The sequence below is a fragment of the Tursiops truncatus genome, chromosome X, assembly GCF_011762595.2.
Source record: "Tursiops truncatus isolate mTurTru1 chromosome X, mTurTru1.mat.Y, whole genome shotgun sequence".
Taxonomy (NCBI): domain Eukaryota; kingdom Metazoa; phylum Chordata; class Mammalia; order Artiodactyla; family Delphinidae; genus Tursiops; species Tursiops truncatus.
The window spans coordinates 69,697,925-69,702,313 of record NC_047055.1 but is presented as its reverse complement, the minus strand read 5'-3'; the positions used below and the strand labels follow the sequence as shown (position 1 = coordinate 69,702,313).

At 35.5% G+C, this 4,389-nt stretch overlaps 1 pseudogene; it reads left to right on the top strand.

The window, feature by feature from the left end:
* The first annotated feature begins 316 nt into the window (after positions 1 to 316).
* On the top strand, positions 317 to 768 carry LOC117310194 (large ribosomal subunit protein eL42-like; annotated as a pseudogene).
* Positions 769 to 4,389: the final 3,621 nt, after the last annotated feature.

Sequence of the window (4,389 nt, the reverse complement as noted above, 5' to 3'; positions counted from 1 at the left end):
AAATACTAGAGTACTACACAATCCCTGATTGGTTGAATCCATGGATGTGGAACCTTGGATACAGAAGAACCTTGGATACGAAGGGCTGGCTATAAGTGAGTCATATGTAAATATGAAATAGTCACCAAGAGTATACTGGGTCATAAGTCAAATCTCGACAAAGTTTAAAAAACTGAAATTGTACAAAGTATGTTCTCAATACTTTGAATTAATACTTTGAATTCACAACATAATTAAATTAGAAATCAAGAATAGAAAGATATTTGGAAAATTTCCCACACTTCTAAATCACTCAAAGTCAAATGATAAATTATAAAAACTTGAATTGAAAATGAAAACACATGAAAAGTTGTGGGATATAAATAAATCAGTGTTTACACGGAAATTCAAAGCATTAAAAATTTATAGGGATAGTACCCTGGTAAACATGGTAAACATTCCTAAGACCCACTAGACTTTCTATAAGAAGTGTGACTAGCACAACCCAACAAAATGACATGGTACAAGAAGGGCAAGGATTCTGGCCTGTCCCAGGAAAGCAGTGTTACCACAGGAAGTAGAGTGGCTATGGTGAGCAGGCTAAGTGGATTTTCCGGCAAAGGCTAAAACTACAAAGAAAATTGTGCTAAGGCTTGAATGCTTAAGCCCTATTATACATCTAAAAGAATGCCAGCTATTGATAGATGCATGCATTATGAACTGGGAAGAGACAACAAGAGAAGAGGCCAAATCATCCCGTTCTGGGCTTCACCTTTTGTTTTATTATAAGGGAAATAAAATCTTGAGGTTATGTTAGCTTCAAAAAAATAAGTTTACATTAAGAAGAAAAGAATGGTCTCAAATCAATGCTCTAATGAGAATTCACCTTAAGAAACTAGAAAAAGAAGGCAATATAAACTCAGAGCAAAGAGAAGGACATAAAAACCTGAGGAAATCTATGAAAATAAAGCCAGAAAAACAAAGAAAGAAAATCAATGAAACCAAAAGTTGTTTCTTTGGGAAAAAAATAGGCAATTGATAAACCTCTACTCAGACTGATCAAGAAAGTGAAGGTACAAATTACAAACACCAAAAATGAAAAAGGGGAAATCACCAGATCTACTAACATTAGAAGAATAAGAAAATATTATGAACTAAGCCACTAAATTCACCAACTTGGATGAAATGGACAAATTCCCTGAAAAAAAAACACAGCCCTGACCTACTGTAGTAGACTGGGAGAACTCTAGTATTTATCTGCCTAAGGAACTCCAGGTAGAGAAATCAAAATGAGTAAGGAGAAAAAAGAACCCTCCTACACTGTTGTCAGGAATGTAAATTGGTGCGGGCACTATGGAAAACAGTACTGAGGTTCCTTTAAAAACTAAAAATAGAGTCGCCATGTGATCCAGCAATCCAAATCCTGGGCATATATCCAGAAAAACTCTAATTGGAAATGATGCATGCACCCAATTTTCATAACAGCACTATTTACAATAGCCAAGACCTGGAAGCAGCCTAAATGTCCACTGACAGATGAATGGATAAAGAAGAGGTGTGTGTGTGTGTGTGTGTGTGTGTGGTGTGTATGTATTTAATATATATATATATATATACATATATATATATATAATGCAATATTAGCCATAAAAAAAGAATGAAATAATGCCACTTGAAGCAACATGGATGGACCTAGAGATTATCATACTAAGTGAAGTCAGACAGAGGAAGACAAATATTATATGATATCACTTATATGTGGAATCTAAAAAAATGATACAAATGAACTTACAAAACAGAAATAGACTCATGTAGAAAACAAACTTATGGTTAACAAAGGGGAAAGGCGGGGAAGGATAAATTAGGACTTTGGTATTAACAGATACACACTACTATATATAAAATACTGATATATAAACAACAAGGACCTACTGTACAGCACGGGGAATGACATTCAATATCTTGTGATAACCTATAGTGCAAAAGAATCTGAAAAAGAATGTGTGGGCATAATACATATATATACATATATATACACACACACAAAATCTGAATCACTTTGCTGTATACCTGAAACTAACACAACAATGTAAATCAACTATACTTCAATTAAAAAAACAATGAGTAGGGACGTGGAAGCACTGAACAAAACAAGTGTTTCTACTGGAGTAGAAAAACAGAGTTTAGAATAGCAGAAGCTAAAGAAGTAGAAATCAGCAAGTAGAGGATTGGTTAAGATCAGAGATTAGTTAAGAAGCCATGGCATAATTCGGTGAATGATGATGAGGGTCTGAACTACCAAGGTAGTAGTAAGAATGAAGAGAAGATTAAAATTTGAGAAATAGGTAACCAATAAAATAAGCAGAATTGGTGACTGACTGACTATGGGAAGGATGAAGGAGGAGGAGGAGCACAGAAGGGCTCTTATGCATTGGGCTTGGGGACCAGGTGCTACTAATTCATACTGGGACTAGGCAAGCAATGGTGGTTGATGGCAGAGGAAGATCATGGTCTACATTTATGGAAATCAAGGTTGGGAATGTTTACCAAGCATCCGGATTTATAAATGTGACGCAAACGGGAGAAGTCAGCAGTGAAATAACTTACTGCATGGGTGTAAGTCTCTTGCCTAAGAGACTTACAGAAAGAGAAGAGATGTGAATCAAGGGTAGAACCATGATGAGAAAATAAAGTTCAAGAAAAGCTTTATGATTGGGAATAAGGCAGTTCTAAGCAAGTGCAATCATGCACAAACATGTTAAGTAACGTCTTACAATATCAAAAAGTTGCAACAAACCTACATATCATAGAAAAACAGAATGGTTAAAAAGGAAGACACTAAAAATGATATTTAAGAAGAGCATACAATAATTCAGACATTGCATACGTGTTTTCCTACCTTTTAAAAACTATTACGGGGTTTTCCTGGTGGTGCAGTGGTTGAGAGTCTGCCTGCCGATGCAGGGGACATGGATTCCTGACCCGGTCCAGGAAGATCCCACATGCCGTGGAGTGGCTGGGCGCGTGAGCCATGGCCGCTGAGCCTGTGCATCCGGAGCCTGGGCTCCACAACGGGAGAGGCCACAACAGTGAGAGGCCAGCGTACCGCCAAAAAAAAAAAATATATATATATGTATATATTTGTATATATATATATATACACATATATATATATTATGTATTTATATTATTTAAACACTGAAAACATGCACAGCAAAGCTGGGAAAAAATACATCATTACGAAAATTGAAATCATATCAGGTATCTTTTCCAACCACAATGAGACAAGATATCAATTACTGGAAAAAATCTAAAAAATACAAATACATGGAGGCTAAACAATATTTTATGTATTTATATTATTTAAACACTGAAAACATGCACAGCAAAGCTGGGAAAAAATACATCATTACGAAAATTGAAATCATATCAGGTACCTTTTCCAACCACAATGAGACAAGATATCAATTACTAGAAAAAATCTGTAAAAATTACAAATACATGGAGGCTAAACAATACCCTACGTAATTACCAAGAAATCATTGAAGAAATCAAAGAGGAAATAAAATATACCTAGAAAAAAATGACAATGAAAACACGATGACCCAAAACCCATGGGATTCAGCAAAAGCAGTTCTAAGAGGGAACTTTATAGCAATAAAATCCTACCTTAAGAAACAAGAAACATCTCAAATAAACAACCTAAGCTTACAGATAAAGCAATTAGAGAAAGAAGAACAAAAAAACCCCAAAGTCAGCAGAAGGAAAGAAATCATAGAGATCAGAACAGAAATAAATGAAAAAGAAATGAAGGAAATGATAGCAAAGACCAATAAAACTAAAAGCTGGTTCTTTGAGAAGATAAATAAAATTGATGAACGGTTAGCCAGACTCAACGAGAACAAAAGGGCAAGGCTCAAATCAATAGAATTAGAAATGAAAAAGGAGAAGTAACAACTGACACTGCAGAAATACAAAGGATCATGAGAGATTACTACAAGCAACTCTATGCCAATAAAATGGACAACCTGGAAAAAATGGACAAACTCTTAGAAATGCACAACCTTCCAAGACTGAACCAGGAAGGAACAGAAAATATTAACAGACCAATCAAAAGCACTGAGATTGAAACAGTGATTGAAAATCTTCCAACACACAAAAGCCCAGGACCAGATGGCTTCACAGGCGAATTCTACCCAACATTTAGAGAAGAGCTAACACCTATCTTTCTCAAACTCTTCCAAAATATAGCAGAGGGAGGAACACTCACAAACCCATTCTATGAGGCCACCATCACCCTGATACCAAAACCAGACAAAGATGTCACAAAGAAAGAAAACTACAGGACAATATCACTGATGAACATAGATGTAAAAATCCTCAACAAAATGCTGGTAAACAGAATCCAAC